Genomic DNA, 20,033 nt, shown 5'->3' with positions numbered 1-20,033 from the left:
TTCTCTCAGTTAAAAAGACCTATTATATCTTAAAAATATCTAGACAAAGTATTGATTAAAGTGGTTTCTTTGCTGAAAATAATATATTACAACAAAGCAGAATCTCAAGTTCATCAAAATCAAGCTGAAATTGAGATCCAATCCTACAAGTGTATTCTCTAGAAAAATATATGAAGAAAATAATAATAAAAAAAAAAAACAGTCACAAGTAGTCATAAAAAAATGAGTACCTATAAAAGATACCAATAAAAAAGTACCTATAAATGAGTCCAATATTTTGGGATAAAATAGAACGACAAGATCAAGAAAAAAGCGAAAGAATAATTTGTGGTACTTGATTATAGAAATTATTTAGTAGATAAGGATAAAACAGAAAAAGCTAAATACGTTGTTTTAAAAGCCACTTAATTATCTTCTAGTGCAGTTTCAGTCTATGAAAGTTTTTTTTTTAATAATGATTTACTTAAAAAAAATATAAGGATACGTTAATAAACCTTCTACACTATTGGAATATGCAGAAGTACTTCACAATATTTGTTTAATATTATACATAAATAAATGAAACAAGTTACGCAAGACTACTTTTTTCATGGGTGGGGAATGAATTATGATGAAATTTTATTCTAATGTTACGTTTACTATTAAAATTTTTTAATACTATTATAAGTTTAAATGAACCAAAAAAGTTTTGCAAAAATAAAAATCTTTATTTTTAAACATTTTTAGGCACAGTTAATTTTAAACTGTGCCTTGGAACACAATGAAAAAATTTAGTTAAATAATTTGCAGTAAATAAAAAGATAACTTTTTTAAACTTTTGTGGAAGGAGGAATTTTTTTAAAATGTTAACATGCACACATGTACTGAGCTTAATATAAAACGAGGCTATGCTTGCAACATTTCGAGAAAATTGACTCCAAAAAACTATCTACCCCCTTCCTAAAGATATTGACCCCGAATTTTTACAAAAATTTTACTCATGTATACCAGTCTCTGAATAAAAATTTCATCAAATCTGTTTATCAAGTCAAAGGTTATTAAGCTCCAAACACTGGTACATATATTCATGTACGAAAATTAGCCCCCACCTTTTTGTTTTTAAAGGTTTCTGGTTAATGATACGTCAAGATATGCAAAAATACCATACTAATTTTTCATTGACTACAATAGAACTTTTTTCCTTCTTGTAGCATAACTAAAAAATAAGTTATTTCATTACTACAATTTCATTTTTATGATCTCTGTTGAGTACTTTTTCAGAAATTTCTGTATTTATCAGAATGAACTCTTTTTTATGACAAGTTAATTAAAACATTTAAAGTCCTACAGGAAGTTGATATCTGTCATATGAAATGAAAAATTGTACTTTTTATAGTTTATTTTAATGGGTGGGATAGCAAACACGTATATATTTAATGTTTTTTTATTATGCTGTTTTTAAATTAACGTATTATAAAAAATTAATCTGAAGTGGCAATGACCTCTGCATAAGCAATCGACCGAGATAAAAAAAGAAGCACTTACAGAAATATATTTTAATTAATTTTAGTACACAATTATTACGTCAAAATTTGCTTATTATTTATTTATAATTTTTTCGTATACATGTGTCTTTGTATATATATATATATAATATAGTTGTGTAGCAAATACAGTAAAAGTTATGGGTAAGTTTCTAAAAACACTACGGTTGGAAAATTATTTTAACTCTATCGGTAGGTTGAAAATTTCATTCATTTTTGTACAGCCGTCTAAAAGAATGATTGAGTACTACAATTTTCCCTAGGGAACACTAAAACCTCGGGATAAAAAGTAGCCAATATGTTAATCCGAGAACTGGAATAGATTAATATGCAATATTTCATTCAGCTTTATTCAACCGTTTAAGCGTATTCCGTTCAAAGAAACTAACCAACATATTTAAATTACATAATGGCTTCGTTTTTTATGAAATTGCATTATTATAACCTGTAGCATAATTTACAAAAAAATATTTTATTATTAATATTACAAAAAAAATTAATTAAAAATAAATCGATTTAGACATTAATTAAGCGTAATACTTAAACACTTAAATCAATCGTTAAAAGTTTTCATAAACAAATACAATATGAAAGCCTGAGAAGCATTTTACAAATACAGATGATCACGAGACGAGGTTTGTTTGACAACAAACAAACATATCCAATGTTTAAACTTTCATAGGTTTTATCATTATTTTAATAAGAAATTATTGTATTTATTCACTATTCTGTAAGTCAATAAAATACAAACTGTTATTATTATTGGTCTTTAATAATATATATATATATATATATATATATATATATATATATAACAAAACGTCTACCTTATTTGAAACAGTAAAGTGAATTTTAAATGTGATAAAATCATTTAAATCGTTCTACCTGAATTTTTGAAATCAGTAATTACATTTTATTTAGTAAGCTGTTGGTTTGTAATTTCACGCTTACTTCAATATTTGAAATTTAAAGAAGAACCAAATACTATTTTCACGGTTTACTCTTCATCAGGTTCTCGAGATCAGCATTTAAGGTTATTTTATTTAATATTGGAAGTATCTATAAAAAAAAATATGCCCGCCGAATAAAAAATCTCTGCCAGAAAATAAATAGTGATGAAACTCCGTCTTATAAAAATAGTTATATGAACGCAATTAAACAACGTAAAGTGTCCCCGAAAATGCGTTTTAGCTCTGTGATTATTTTAAACTAAAGTGGTTTTATTTCTGTTGAAGTGTCACAATAATTATTTGAAATAATTTGAATTTCTTCAACTATATATATATATATATACACACACACAGTTGAAATACTATTACAACTTAGTATTAAGTAATGATAAAAACAAAGAGATAAAACATTGTGCAATTTTTAGTTCAAAAAAGATTCATTAATTTTAGCTAAAATAAATTTATAAATAATAAAATAATTAGGATATTTCCTGTGAGAGCTTTTATCAGACAAAGTAATACCTCCTTCAACTTGAGAAGCTTCTATATTCTTCTGTTTCTTGGAAGCCTTAATGATGACTATAGTACGATCATAAATTTATAAAAATTAAATTACCAGTATGGCAGTACGTATAACGGCACGATGTTCGATGCTAAAAAAGATCATTTAAGTGAAATTTTGAAATTAAAAACTCATTAATCAATAAAATCTTTTAGTACGATGCAATTAATAACATAACGCTGAAATTTTGTATAAGTTAAAATGACTATTTTCTTAAAACATATAAATTTAACCAATTTTAAAATACAATAACACACACACTATCATGAACTGACCGTAGAGATTGCAGCTGTTAGTTAAAATCTATTTAATTTTTTATGATAAATATTAATTCTTCAAATAAGAAGTAACTTGGGGAAGATGTTAATTAATTGTGATGAAAATGAAATATCCTTAATACATTAATGATAATAATCAAAAATTAATTATATTTATTTTTTTGAGATATCCTTCGGATTTTTCTTAAATGAACGAAGCCTTGATAAACTTCAACATACCTTTTACTTATCTCTGAGTGTAACCGTACAATTTTTTTCAAAAATCTGTATTAAATAATGGTAGTTTTGTTTACTGAAGGAAATAAATGTTATTTTAAATAAACTTTCGTTCTGTTTAATTGTTTATTAATCCTTAAGACGTTTTCAATTTTATATAGATTTTGAAACACAATTTTTTTTTTTTAAAGCGAGAACAACCGATTTGCTTATTAGTAGTATATTTCATAGCAGTGCTAGAAAGAAAAACTGAGACATATGCCATTTTTGAAAAATAACGTGAGATACAATTAAACCTATTGTAAATAACAGGTTTACTGTTGTAAGATTAATTATACAAATGTAATAATATAAATTTATAGAAACTAATTACAGAAAATTTTACTTTCGTTTTCATAATACGATTTTAATGCTGTAAATAAATTCTTTCTTCTGTATTAATATACAATAGAAGAAGCCGGTTCTAATATAACGATCTCTCTTGTTGGAAAAAAAAATTAGATTACTGATAATTTAAGAAAGAAAAGAACAGAAAAATTATAATGAGAACTAAACTGGTTGAAGTAAAAACCAGATGATTATATATAAAAGCATACAGTTAATATAAGCAACATCAGAGTAAGGGAGCAAGACAGAAAGGATTAGAAATAAGAGGGGTAGAAAAAAAAACGGAGAATAGTTAAGTGAATAGGATAAGGAAATAAGAGGAGAGTCGGGTAAATTTAGATTAGGATAGGAAAGGGCTGTAGGGAGGACATATGAAAGGTGGATGTACATCCGACTCAAACCCCCTTTCGCCTACTTTCTCTGCTGACACAATTGCTAACAATGTTTTATGTCCTTCTCTGGTCAAATTAAATGTACTCCATTAACTAGTGGTCTCTGACAACATATGTCCGAAAAGGGGAATTATGTCATTCGTTAATGGACAGCATGAGCAGGGCTTCCCTCCTCCGACCTCAACTGTTCTCTCTTAACTACAGCGGTTATGTATGTGTACTGAGGGTAAAAGAGGGAAGGAACTATACTGTTACGATAACTAACAGTATTCAAGTTCTTCCTATTCCTTATTAAAAGCTAGCGCGTTGTCATCAAAATGTTATTATTAATGAAGGACAACTAACATAAATCTAAAATAATTCTATTAATGATAAAATTAAAAGTACCTTTAATAAATTCAAGGATCAATAATTGGCATAATAAAACAATCTTTTAACACTGGTTAATAGATATTTCCTTGTAATTCTGTTAAGTATTAAAAAAAAAAGTGCTACAGTTGAATAGATTAACGGTATAGAAATAGATTTGTAACAAAACGATTATCATTTAGAATTGAGATCAAATTTATTTATTTATTAATTGGTACACTGCAGAACAAATCTACTTACAGAGCACCTATAGATGTACATATACAATTAAAATAAAATAGTATTACAACTAATAAATAACAAAACTAATTAAAATTACTATCTTTTATAAATCATTGAACATAGTTTTCTCTTCAAAAAATTTATTACGAGAAAAAAATAAAGTGTGTTCGTAAAATATTAGATTCAATAAAACACTGAAATTCATCTCAGTAGAGCATATTGGTTTAACTTTCGATAATATGTAGAGATCGTGTTTAAATTTCATTGATGTTACAGTCAAAAATGTTTATTTCTGTCAAAATTCCATTAAAGTTTTTCATTATAAATAATAATGGTGAATTCACGTACTGCGCAAGGTGTGATCACCAGGTAAATTGAATATTTGCCCACAGCGCATTTTAATAGCAAGGACGTATAAATTTATTTTATTTAATAAGCAAGAGTTAACCGTACATCCATTAATAATTGTTTAAGTATATTAAACCTGCAAGATTTCACCTATACTAAAAAGAAGACAAGTGAAATTCCTTCACTAAATTCACTCGATGAATCGTGTAAGGATAGACCCTATATTTTTTTAAAATACAAACAATTTAACGTTTTGATCTGTAAAATTTTATGTCTTGAAAATCTTCAAAACTACTCGATCAATTTCATTGAAATTTAGATATGCTGAAGTTATGCATGTGAAAATTTGATGAAGATTGATTGAGTCGTTCTTGAGTCAATTTAAGACCAAAAATGTTTGAGCGGGGCAAGTTAGAAGCAAGGTACGTTATGACGCTGCAAGTTGGAACGTCGACGATTATTATTTGCGGTATTTGTTGTTAATAATATTGCTCTTTTTATTTTTTTATTGAAGTGCATTTTTGATGTGCAACTATTTTTTATGGATCAAAGGTTTTTTTGTAAAATTTTAAATTAAAATGATATAATAATCAAATCTAAACAAAATAATAAGAAAACAAAATAAAACTGCGCAAGAGTATAATAATAAGTATATAAATTGTATATACAATCTATTATTATAAACAATAATAAATTGTATCTATCCATTGAACCCGATAATAAAAAAAAATTAATAGGTTTCTAAAATGTATTTTAATTTAGATCAGCGAATGTATAAATCTCATACACTGCACTACCACGAAAAATTAATTATGAAAATTCAATTGTATAAAATAAATTTTAAAAATCAATGTTCTCGATACAACTACGAGTATTATACACTTACCGTGATATAAACATATATATAGGCTTATGAGCATAGTTTTATCAAAAGAACAAAATGATAATCAATTCAGATGTATCTTGTAAAATAGTTGATTAATCCCTCCATCTTATATAGTGCCATTACTTTAAAGTTTTTAAAATATTTCCTCAAATTCATTCAGTAATTGTAGTGTAATTAAAAAATACCTGCGCATATAATTTTATTAGTAATTATGAAACTTATCCTAATATTGTCAAATGCATTATTCTCTTAATGAAGTAAAATAGAAACTCACAAAAATCTCAATTTTCTAAAACAATAACCGGATTGATAGGGCGTTAAATAAATAAATCTGATAACGGATTTAAAAAAAATAAATGTCATCTGTTTAATTATATATATATATATATATGAAATATTTTCATAAAACGTTAATTCCAGTGACTGATTTGTCAGATAATCGATGCTGTATTGTATGATAATCTGTTGGTACATGAAGTACTCTGTGAGTATTTAAGCCAACTTAAGTACTTAACCGTAATAGTATAGTATTAGTTAAGTAGCTAAGTATCCATAATTTAGGAGTAGTAATAGCAGTGGTTATAGTTTTAGCTAAGTAGGCTACTTAATAATAATTGAAGTAACTTACATTAGTTAATATAATACTATAATGCATACTGTATAAATTGCATCCAACTTTCTTATCATAATGTAACGTAAAGTCACACTTACTTGTCATTAAAATTATTGTTTTATATCACGTACGGAGATGCTCGCACTAAATGAGATAAATATTTGCTGATGAGTTTCGATCACAGATATCTCAAAAGTATCGTTTTTTTCTCTTATTAATTCTATATTAGCGTTTCAAAACTTAGTTCCACTATTAAAAATGTTTCTTTAAGTAAAATAAAAACAAATATGTCATTTTTTATCGAAGTTTTAATTAAATTTTATGTCACAAAAAAAAATCTGAAAATATTTTTTACTAACTTTGTAGCAGTATTTTCTCATTGTTTTCGCCATATTTGAGAATTTCGTAACAATATGTTTCCTCTTAAAGATTTTAATTAAAATTAATCATATTACGACGGTTATAATATCTAACGATATTTGAAAAATAATTCTATTAAAAGTATCTGTTAAACTGCTGCGAAGCAAAGGTATTGTAACGCTGAAGTAGTAACTTATAAAACAACTCCTTTTATGCTCAAAAGACAATGCAACAGGAAATATTCTTTTTTTTACGAGAGTAACTGTATTTTTAAAAACCAAATTACACTTCGAGAAAAAAATTGATACCTGGATTTTTATGTGGAAATGGTAAAGAAGCTTATAATAAACGTAAAAAAAATAAATGCGTGAACGGATATGGTGGAGGGGTGATTTGAGGAATGGATGGTTGAAAAAAAAAATTTTTCCAGTACAAAAGTTGTAAATCATGGAAAATCTACAACTTTTATAGACGTCACTTTTTAACATAACCTCAAAATTTCCGAGAAAAATGCGAAAAATCGTTTCTTTTTTTCGTTTTTTATTTCTCATTTGCGCAACAATAATTTAATTTTGACGATACTTAGTAAAAGTATCCCTTTATCTGTTTTAAATAACCACAAATGTTTTTTACGTCACGGAAATCGCAGTAACATAATTTTTCACCCCTTTTCAACCCCAAAAATCAACCCCCCAACATCCCCGCTCACGCATTTATTTTTTTCACATTTATTATAAGCCCCTTTACCGTTTTCACTTATAAAAGTCCAGGTAACGATTCTTTCCCCTCTAAATGAGTTACTTCGATTGGAGTACTTACTCAAACTAATTCCATGTATTTAATCAAATTTTTATTAAAAATATAAATTCTTTCTCGAATTAATTACCTTGTTTTTCATTATTATACATAATTACGTATTTTATTAATGAAAAGTAAATATCATTATGATCTGGTATTCTGCCTGGCGGCAGATACCATATACGACCGCTGTCTCCATCCATTTCTAGCCTAAACTTCCCCTTATAGTTTCCTCTCTTCACCTCATTTATTAACTTCATACTTCTTCTTCCTCGCTTCCTTTTTTCACTCGACTGACGTTTCCAATACAGTTGTCAAAATTCCTTTTTCTCTTTTTTGCTTACTACCATTACTTTAGTTTCCTATCATTTATTTTCATTCCATACCGTTTCATTCCTTCCTCCAGAGATAATAATAATCTTTGAAGCGCGTGTATCCCATCAACTACATTGACCGTATCATCAGCAAACCTTATGTATATTATTTTTTGTCCTCCTAAAATATCAATTTATTTCATATTTTATGACAAGAATCGTTGTTGAATGAGATAATTTTTATTTCGTGGAAAATAAAAATGACTGTAAAACAGTTTTTGGGATTCTTTCAAACGAGTAAGTTTAAAAAATAATCAAAAAGAGCATCCCTTTATTTTATGTTTTCTTTAATAAAATAAAATTACGTATTTATTAATAAAAAATTTATTTTCTTATTATAAAATAAAACCATTCTTGGTATTTTACCGTTATTAGGAAAAAAGTTAGTAATTCCTAATCCATTCGCAAATATATGAACCGACTAGTATAAATACAAACAAAGAATAACAAATTTAATTACAAAATAATAATAAAGAAATGGAAATAAACAAATATTCTATTCTTAATGTATGTATGTATGTACTTTGAATTTGTTGAGCAAACAATTACCTCGTGCATTTATGACGACGTATTAAGTTCAGTGATCAACTTTACCGATTTATTTAAAAACAAAATCATGAATAGATTATTTTGTTAGATTAGATAGATTGTATTTGTTGACCTGTATTTACATGAAATTCCAATTGCACTGGTTTTATTAAGTACATCGACGTCATTGATTTAAAAAAAAAGAAAAGAGAAAAGTTATTTTTCATTAAAATATATGATTTTTCAATAGTATTATAATTCTCTTATCAGGTAATACTAAGTATTACGATCAATTTTTTTATCTTTTTTATAATATCTTATAAAATATTAACTTCTGGCTGAATTTTTAAATTTCTTTAAGAAAAAGGTTACCCAACAGAAAAAAATGTTTATTACAAAATAGAGTAAAAAATTATGCAACAGAAAAGAAAACCATCAGGTGAGTAGTTATTTTATAAATCAGGATGAATTAAAAAGAAAAAAAATAATAATAAAAAGTGAATCGGAGTGAATTGTACATATAAGCAGAATATGGAATAAATCTAATAAAATAAAATAAAATTCTAAAGTGAATCATTTTTTTATTCAAGATAATTACGTAACATTTTGTAATGTAATTTTACGACGATTGATCTATATAATGGGTGAACATTCCAGCTAATTTAGTGTTAGAGCGACAGAAAATTTCGTTCAGTATGCGTGGTACAGTAAAACATTAAAAAAAAAACATTTAAATCTGTATGATAAAAGGGTGTGTAAAATGTTAAAAGTAGCAACTCCAAAAAGGATTAAATGAACATAACCTTAATAAAGTAAAAACTATTAAGTGATTAAATGAAAGTAAAGTATATATATGTGTGTTAATTAAAAAGAAAACCATAAAATCAAAACAAAAAAATAATATTTTCACCTTAAATTTAAACAAAGAACGTTTTTGGGTGTACCTTTACCTTCAATTTAAAGTAGTTATATAATGGATCGTGTTTAAAAAAATATTTTTTATAATTTAAAGAAATAAAAAAAAAAGAAGAAAACCAGTTGCTTTGTGTAAATTTAATATAAGGCATGTTTTCATATTGATTTTTTATAAATTGATGAAGTAATAACTCAAGTTGTTTTAATCTATAACAAACTGTCTTTAATAAAAATATAATGTATAATCTTTTGAATTGTAAATTGAAAGACAAGGTACCTTTATAAACTTTCTTGATAGAAATTTTTTATAAAATTTATAATAGAATGAACTATATTAATTTTTGACGAATTATTACAAGGGGTGAAAGTAAATTATTAAGGGGCTAATAACAAATGAACAACGCATAACGCCCATTGATGTTTTCCAAACATTTCTGTTTACAGTATAGTTACTGAAGACCTAGAATGAACACACCGATGCGATGTAACGACAGGAGGAATTGTCAGCTGATCATGACTACCGTGCGGGAGAAAGCCATGTGGGTACTATGATTTCATGAAAGCGGATCTGTTAGTACTGCTCGAAATAAGTTTTTGTTTAGAGTACGGCTGTGACCCTCCTAATAGAGACTCTGTTAAAAGTTGGTATCAGCAGTTATGTAAGGATAAAGGAATTGTAGTACATAAAAAAAGTGCCGGCATACCTCCTGTCTCTGAGGAAGTTGTGGATCGAGTAAGAGAAACTTTTTAAATAAGCTCGGGCAAATTGATTCGTCGTACGAATTTAAAACTGGGAATACCAGAATCGAATATCGTAAAGGTTCTACACAAGCATCTAAAACTTCGTGCATTAAAAATTTAGTTGGTGCATGCAAATGAAGAACCACGTCTTTACAACTTCGCCGTGAACAACGTTAAACAAAGAAATGCATCTTTACAAAAAGTAATCAATCTTCTCTGTCGAAGTTATCTTCCCCATACTTCTGGTCCCGTTAACCATCGTAACTGTCGGATTTAGTGTGACTCATGCCGTTCGATGAATACAACGTGATAACCGGAAAATTAACGTTTGGTTAGTTGAATGCTTATGACGTAATGGTCCATTCTTCTTCTCCGAGTCAACAGTTACTGGTGATAGTTACCTAGACATATTACAGGAGTATGTAGTACTAAAAATTGAACATCGGCAACCCGACGTTTATTTTCAGCAAGAAGACACACATGACGCACCATTACACTGGGGTTTACATGATAGGTACTACCTATATGAACAATTTCCTCAACGTTGGATAGGCGTGAGAACCGATTCCCTGGCCACATCGATCCCCTGACGTTACGCCACTTGATTTCTTTCTTTTGGGATTTGTCAAAGACATGATATACGCGATGGAGATCATCAACATTGATCACCTAAAAAGAAGAATTGAAGTGTAGTTATTGAAATAACTCAAGATATTCTTTGTAACGTGTGGCGTGAATATCATCTAGATATTTTAATCGCCACAAAAGACTGGATTAGGAACTTGTTTGAATTTAATGTGTTGTAGTAAAGAGAACTGTTTGAAATGTCCTGATCAATAATAACACATGTATGTAAGTACACGGCTTTGTTATATTTTTATTAACACTTCGCTGAATAATCTATGGTCACTCAGTATATTTAAAAAATAAATAAAAAATTTATAATAATAATAATACCGTGCTCCATGAGAAAGTTTACGTAATTACGAATTCGGCTAATTAAATTTCTGGTCACAATCAAGTTATTTAACCTCGATTGATATTTACGGTTTTTATTTGTAGCATTATTATATTCAGTATACAAGTGAATATTAAATTACGATATCTTGTATTATTAAGATTTCAATTATACCATGCTACCATTTCCTTAAAAATTCCTTTAAATTTGTTTCAGAATATTTTTAAATATACGTACAATAAATTCTCACATTTAATTGATGTTAAATAAATGGTTCAGCTTTCATAAGACAATTTTATTTGTCTTTTTTCAGAGCTTTAAAGTTTACTTTCAATCTGTTACATTTATATAAACCTTGAGTAAATTGGATCGCACTCCCAATCACATGATAAGCTTAATTTCCAGTGAAACTCCTCAAAAATTACACAGTAGTATTACAAACAACTTTCGTGACAAGCAGCACGTATACTAAGTATGAAAATTCAACACCTAAGTAGAACAAGAGAAAGAAAAAAAAAATCATAAATAGCAAGAAAAACGATGAAACAATGAGAAAAAAAAGAATATGCTATATATTTCAAAATAAAACTTGAAGGCGTAATGTACAGCACTAACACTATTTTTTAGCTTTAACGTGATTGTTAACTCGTAGTTCGTATTTTGACAAATTATGAGCTATTTGAATGTAAGAATATTATAAAAAATTATAGTAATTATAATAATAAAATAATGAACAAGACTACAATGTGTTTTTTGCCAATTATGAAAAAAAAGCTACTTATTTTACACGGTTAAAGAAAATCAAAAAAATAAAACAAAGAACTAAGCAAGTAACAATACAACCAAATTCAAGAAAAAAATTCTATTTAATAAATAAAATAAGAAAGAACATTTTTATTTTATCGGAAAATAACACGTTATGTACATCACCTCAATAAAGGAAAAATTATAATTATAAAAACAAATTATAAGATAAAAATTAATGTGTATATAGTAATTATTGAAATATAAAGCAGCGAAAAATGTTACGGGAAATAAATATAAAAAATTGTCACAAAATATTTAATTCACAATTCAGAAACCGCTGTCGAAATTTTTTGAGCATACATTTATGTATACGTTGCGTTCAACGTGTATGCAGTCGTTAAACGTGGAAGCGTTCAACGTGGATGCAGACAAATCATGGTTTTCTTTTCCATTAGTATTATTTAAAAATCCATCAACAGAATAATATTATTTCCGTAAAATAGAATCGTTTAATTGTATTTTAAATAAATTGTTTAAAAGATTTTTCAAATTGTTCAGATATTTATTAAAAAAGGCAAAGGAAGCATGCTAAAGTCCTTTCTCGTAAGCCGAATAACATTAAAAGATTATAATATTTATTTTTAGTTTATTTATCTTAAAAATTGCTGAAAGGATTTATAATTCTATCATTGTTATAATTTTTGCTTCCACTAAAATCAGCTTTAAGAAATTTTAAATAATTTTGTGAACAATAATTAACTAAATTAATTTGTGGTTGGTCAAAAGAAAAGAGTTATCTGGTTTAGTAAACGGGGATATTAATGAAAATACTCTACGAACAGCCAAGACGTGCAATTAACTCCAAAAAGAAATTTGGGTTCCAAATTGATGAGTATAAATAATAATATTAAAAGATTATAATACTTATTTTTAGTTTATCTTAAAATTTGCTGAAAGGATTTATATAATTCGATCATTATTATAATTTTTGCTTCCCCCAAAATCAGCTTTAAGAAATTTTAAGTAATTTTGTAAACAATAATAATGAATTTAATAATTTAAATTAAAATTCTAGTTAATTAACTAAAATAAAAAAAAAAAATGTGTGATTTTACTAAAATTTATTTCGAATTTAACTGATGAAATTAGTGAATTTTGGTTAAGGTTATTCTATGGTTTCATTTAATTATTTTGATAAAAAACATTTTATTATGAATTAAGATAAGTGATTTTATTTCAGATATTCAAGATTCTGGAAAAAAAAATAGTTATTTATATATACAAAATGAAAGTCTATTGTATGTAATTTGTAATGACGGATGTGAAACAATAAAACAAATTGAATGAGATTGGTTTGAACATATAAAGCAGAAAAAATAACAAAACAAAATATAAAGAAAAGAATTACACTAAAACACAATGAAAGAAGATCATCAGAGATTAACACGATAAGATTAACTGAACAGAAAGAGGAAAAAAAAATACCGACAGCAACAGAAAATTGGCTAACCGTATAAAATAAAGGTCTAATATGAAGAAGTAATTAGGGTGCTTGTGCAGCTTAAGAGTTTAACAGTTGAAATTGCTACGTTAGAGAAATAACAGCATAGAAGCCTTTATATAGCCTATATAATAAAGCTGCTGAGTATCGAAAATAATACTTAATATTGTATTAAATAAAAAAAACAAAATGAACAATTTCCAATTTTCATTTTGTAACTGTGTATGTTTTTCAGCTTAATACTTAATTGTATTTACTTTTGATTACGAAAAAAATAATTATAATTTTTAAAAAATCGATATAGAAGACATTGAAGAATACATAAGCGTACAATAAATTGATGAAGAATACATTGCAAATTGGAAAATAAGAACTTCAAGATATTTATATACATTAAAATTAATATATATTTATTTATATGTATATAATATTTTGTATATCGCTATAACCACGTAATCTTTTATTTTAGGAAGTTCAAAAATTTGACGAATAAAACTAGGGACTTCTTTCATTTTTCATTGCTGTAAATTATTAAATAAGTTTAGTGTGTTTTAGAAAATAAATTTATGTAAAAAAAACTTTAAAACAGAATTTGAATAAAAGTTTTATGATATTCGATCAAAACATACTATTGGTTCTATTCAAGCTTCATCTTTCAACGAAAAGAAACAGAATATTTGATCAGGCCGACGAAATGGATTTCGTCTTTCAATTACACCATTATATTTTCTTTGGTCCGACTAATATTGACCTATTTATTCATTCAGGTAACTAGAGATATTAACCTAATTACAGTTACCTAATTATATAACCTGATAAAAAAGTAAGCCTGAAGAGGATTCATACTCGGAGCCCATTCCAAATGAAAAATAAACATTCTGCTTTGCCTACAAGTTCAGTAAATGCTGTAATATGAAAATATATTTAGAATTACATTCACCTAAATACAATCGCTGTAGTTTAATTTACATTATATAAAACTAAATTAATATTGAAACATAAGGTTTTCTTCATTATCTGAAAGAGTACATGTTTAACATTTAAAACTTATAAATAAAGATACTGTAATTTTTTTTTTTTTTAACTCGAAAAGGTAAAATATTTCTTGACAATGTCTGGAAAAAAAATCACGTCATAAAATTACAAAAGGAAAGTTTTAGGGAAGAAGATGCAAATTGTATGCAGTTAACTTTTTATTGAAATAAAAATTTCAATATACAGGATTACAATAAGTTAATTAGAGAAAATGTTTTATAAAGTAAATTTCACAAAAATTTCCATTTTGATCATACTTTTTCAATTTTCCTTTATTCGAAAAATATATTGGAAAATTCCTCATTTTTCATCTTAATTATAAATAAGTGAACGAATGTTTCCTAATTCCAATAAAAAGAATTTCTTATCAAGGGAGAAATCTGCATCTTTCCCTAGAAATGTATATTTAATATTTTAAATAAAATCTACACGGAAAACCTAACCAGAGAAAATTTATAAATAAATTTCGATTCTAATCCAGACAATGTATTATTTTAACAAATTAAACAAATTTTTAACAAATGAATCATTCATCGTGGGTTGGGGAGCGTACAGCCTACCCAATAAATACAAGGTGAAAAAGGCTACTAACAGGATAATGATTAATATTAACAGACTTAAAAAATGTCTACCTTTCTTTTTCTGTTTAGTCTTCAGATCTACAGTTAGGTATTACTTCAGAGGATGAATGAGGATGATGTGTATCAATGTAAACGAAGTGTAGCCTTGTACAGTCTCAGGTCGAGCATTTCTGAGATGTGTGGTTAATTAAAACTCAACCACCGAAGGACACCGGTATCCACGATCTAGTATTCAAATCCGTATAAAAGTAAATGCCTTTATTAGGATTTAAACCTTAGAACTCTCGACTTTGAAATCAGCTGATTTGCGATGATGAGTTCACCACTAGACCAACCCGATATGTTTAAAAAATTTCTACCTGTTTTATGTATATTTTACTTTTCTATGTTTACGTATCTTCAAAGTCTTACTTTTCTAATAATGTCTAATAAACATGATAATTTTGCTTTGTTTTTCCCGTTCTAAATGTTTGTATAGCAAGTAAAAGATATTTTAAAATTATTGATTAAATTATCTTCACAGACGATTTGAATATATATTTATAATTTTTTTCATTGCTTAATACTGAATCAGTCGTTATATGGTAGTAACATAAAAACAAATATAAAACAAATTAATTGGAAAAGTTAAAAACAAAAATAAATATTAGGAAAATTTAGAATCTTTAATCATGATTGATAGGTAATTAAGTTGTTTGCCTATATATGCCGTTTCTTATTTTTAATTAAGACTTATGTAGATTTCTTGCATTAGAAATTTTAGGAACGGCTTTTATTCGGAGGAAAAAAGCCTCTTGATATATGCCTGGCTGTATTTTAGATAAACTAAATGTACTTAAATAAATATTTTAATCGATTTAAAGAAGTGATAAAATTAATACTTTCAAATAACCCATGAAGCCGTTTTGAAGAAACATGTCTACTACAGCGCCTCGTGGTGGCTTATAACCATTAAACTAATCTAGGAACCTGCTCTGAGGTGATACCTATGCAATGCAAAAAACCGCATCGAAATCGGTCCACAGTTTTTGAGGAAAGTTTTAACACACACATACACACACACACACACACACACACACACACACACACACACACACAAACCTCTTACGCCAAACGCATAAATCGTCTCCTTTCCGTCGTGGGTAAAAATAGTAAGGCTAATAAAAATATCGGGTTAGTCCAGTGGTTAAACCCGTCATCACAAAATCAGCTAATTTTCAAAATCAGGAGTTCTAAGTTCAAGTCCTTGTAAAGGCAGTTGCTTTTATATAAATTTGAATACTAGACTGATATCGGTGTTCATACTGGCGGTTGGGTTTCAATTAACCACATTGGAAAGGCAATGGCAAACCACCCGTAAAACCTGCCAGGAAAATTCCAAGGAATTGGAATCGCCAAGGGTCGAACACCAGTGATTAGCTATTTTTTTTTTTTTTTTTTTTTTTTTAATAAAAATAGTACATTTTTCAATTTACTGAGTTTCTATTTGATGTTGGCGCCAAATTAAGGGATGGAAATGTTTCGTGTTCTGTGTTTTTACCTTCTAAGGGTAGGTACTCACTTTTACCTTCTAAGGGTAGGTACTTGAATTCTTTGTTTAGTTAGGTCCTTTCAGTCTTGTTTAAGACTCGGTGAGATGTGTTTTGTTTTGAGTCCGTTAAATAATAGTACACCGATGGGAATGTCACTTGCGGTATTCGTATCGGTGGCATTCTGGCCGAGACGGACTGGAGTATATCAAAAACCGAGGTTTCGAAGATGACTTCCCTTACGGGGTTAGGATGTTTAAAATTGTATACTCCCTTCTAAAAGTTGAATTAAAATTACTGAAAATAGTTTTTCTTTTAAGAAAAGAAAAAATTGAAACAAGATAAAAAATAAAGACATGCTAAATCAGAAGATAAAGAATTTTGCTATTCATGGATTAAATTACAAAAGATGGACAGATCAAATAAGCTAAAAATTCAGACAAGCCAGGAGAGCTTGTATTGAGAAAAAAATCTGCAAATTAATTAATAAATATAGTTGTTAGAATAAAATTATTTTCTTAAAAATATTTGTGTTTGATGTTGAATTTTGTGGAACAAAACATGAAAAAGTGGAAAAGTAGGTAAAAAAGAGTAAACGGTCTTAGAAATTAGGGGGTATTAGATGATGTCGACAAATAAGTTATAAAATGCAAAATAATGAGGTCAAATCACAAATAGAAGGGGAGAAAATTTTGTTGCAGAATCATATACTCATGTAGATTAGGTTGGTAGATCATAGATTAAAATATCCAGGTTTACTTAAATTGGCGATAAGTATAATGTGTTGAAAATTAAAATACATAAGAGAAAAAAGGGAAAACAAATACTTGATGATATAGGATTAAGAAATTATGATATTAATGATTAGAATAGAACAAAAAGCAGTACAAACGAATCAAATGACGGATAAATCCAAAAGAAAACTGTAATCAGTTTTTTTCAACCATTTTAATATTAAAAAAAATGAATAATATTAACAAAACACACAAAGAGGTAACAATCATGCAAGACGTAAACGAAATATTACAATTATATGTTCAAGCTTTCTAGGTATAATATAGAGATTTATACGCCAACAAACAGGTAAGATATTTAATACATCATTTTTCAGGGATGTTAAACGTGAAAAAATATTTAAATACTAATTTATAACAGTTATGTTTTGAGATTTAGAAAAAAACATCTGTAAAAAGTAAAAACTGTGATGAATAATAAAAATAAACTATGAGATTTTATTGCTTCACTTATTGCTTTTAAGTTGATTTTATTGCTTTATTTATTGCTTCACTGAAGAAACTGCTGAATAACATATATAGATAAATTAAACTACGATCAAATTATTCAATTTACTCCAAGGAAACGAGAATTCGTCTACTATGTATATAATAGAAATGTATTGTATATAATATATAATAGAGGTTAAATAAATTGATCGTTTTATTTTTTTATTATAATTTCACACATGTTTCTTACCTTACATCTAGTACAACTTCAAGCATGTACACATACATAGATGTATGTATACAACTAGAAAAATTTTCGATTAAGAAATTTTGATGTATAATTATGAATAGATGGAGAAAGGGTTTGAACGTCAAGTTTTTGTAGGAAGGTCAGTGATTTTGAAAGATGTATACGCAATTACAAATATAAATTAAATTGAAAAATTGTTATCGTTTCATAATTCAGAGTTCATATAACGGGCACTTTATTTTGTAGTTTTATTAATTACCAATAAGTAGTAATAACTTTTAGAATCATATAATATATATTTTATTAAAAAATAAAAGAATTAAAGGAAATACAAGCTTTTAAGAATAAAGGAAAAGTAAATGAAAGAAATCGATTTTTAATTTACTGACGTCTTCAAGATTTCTAATAAAAATGTTAATATAATAAGTTAAACGTTCAGTGAAATTAATTTTGAAACAGTACGATTAATTAAAAAATGTAATTAATTAAAACATCGAACTTAATGAGAAGAAAAGTTAACAACAAAATTGTGACACTTTCCTAGCATTGGTTATTTATTCTTATATAGTGGAAAAATAAATTCTGCATGAAAAAAATTATGCAGTTCATCATTTGTAGGTGATATGGCAATCCTGGCTGTGGATGCTGATCCTATCATAACTTCTATAGCTTCTACTAAACTGCAAACTGCACTCGATCTGTTTACTGAATGGCGATCTAAATGGATGCTGAAGGTTAACCTTACTATTATTACTTTGTTATTTACAGCTGATTTTTGAAGTCGAAGGTTCTGAGGTTCAAATCCTAGAAAAGGTTAGTTGCTTTTATACGGATTTGAATACTAGACTTTGTATACCAGTTTACTTTAGTGGTTGCGGTACAATTAACCACACGACTCGTGGATGATTGGCCTGTGTGTACAAGCACACTCAGATCTTTTTTAAATGGTATTTGTGTGTTAAATACCATTTGAATCATCCGCTTCTGATGACAATGAGTATACTGCTAATTTAAAAGCAATAAAATCTTCGAAAATTGTTTGAGGATTATTCATGCTCAATAGGATGAGGATTATCATCAATTATTGTCGAAGAAGGAAAAATAATTGTAGAAGAAGAATGATAATTATCGAAGAGGGACGATATACTTGACAATTTTATACTATTTACGTAGCTTTAGCTTTAGCTCCAGAACGGCTGCAGTTGATTTGGTGAATTTTGTACCAACGACGCCTTAATAACGCATCTGATAGTGATATATGCCAATTTATAAAAAAGAATATAACCAACAAAAAAAACTCAAAGTAGTTTGAAATTCCATCAAAAATTCATTAAATGAACTGCATGAAAAGTGAATTTCAGATATGCATTAGTATTACTAACATTGTAAACAACTTATTTAATTCCACGCGCGTGCATACAAGAAATTAATATTTTAAAATAATTATACAGAAAATAGATATTTCTACATATATTTCTCTGATAGTTATTTAACTGGAAACTGTTTAAATATTTGTAGTGTAAGGAAAATAAATAAATGTATATATTTATAAATAAATAGGATTTGACATTCATTGATTAAATACCATTTTAATCATATGCTTTTAAGTGTTGTTTTTATTAGCATATACATGAGTATATGCTAATAAAAACAACATAATCCTCCACACGATATTTCTGAAAAAAAATTGCTCTCCAGGGTTTCACTGTTTAAATGAAATTAGATTCAATTTTGAAATATTTTATTT

This window comes from Lycorma delicatula, chromosome 5, assembly GCF_047948215.1.
Source record: "Lycorma delicatula isolate Av1 chromosome 5, ASM4794821v1, whole genome shotgun sequence".
NCBI classification, from domain to species: domain Eukaryota; kingdom Metazoa; phylum Arthropoda; class Insecta; order Hemiptera; family Fulgoridae; genus Lycorma; species Lycorma delicatula.
The sequence above is the reverse complement of the archived record's forward strand: the minus strand, read 5'-3'. Positions refer to the sequence as shown.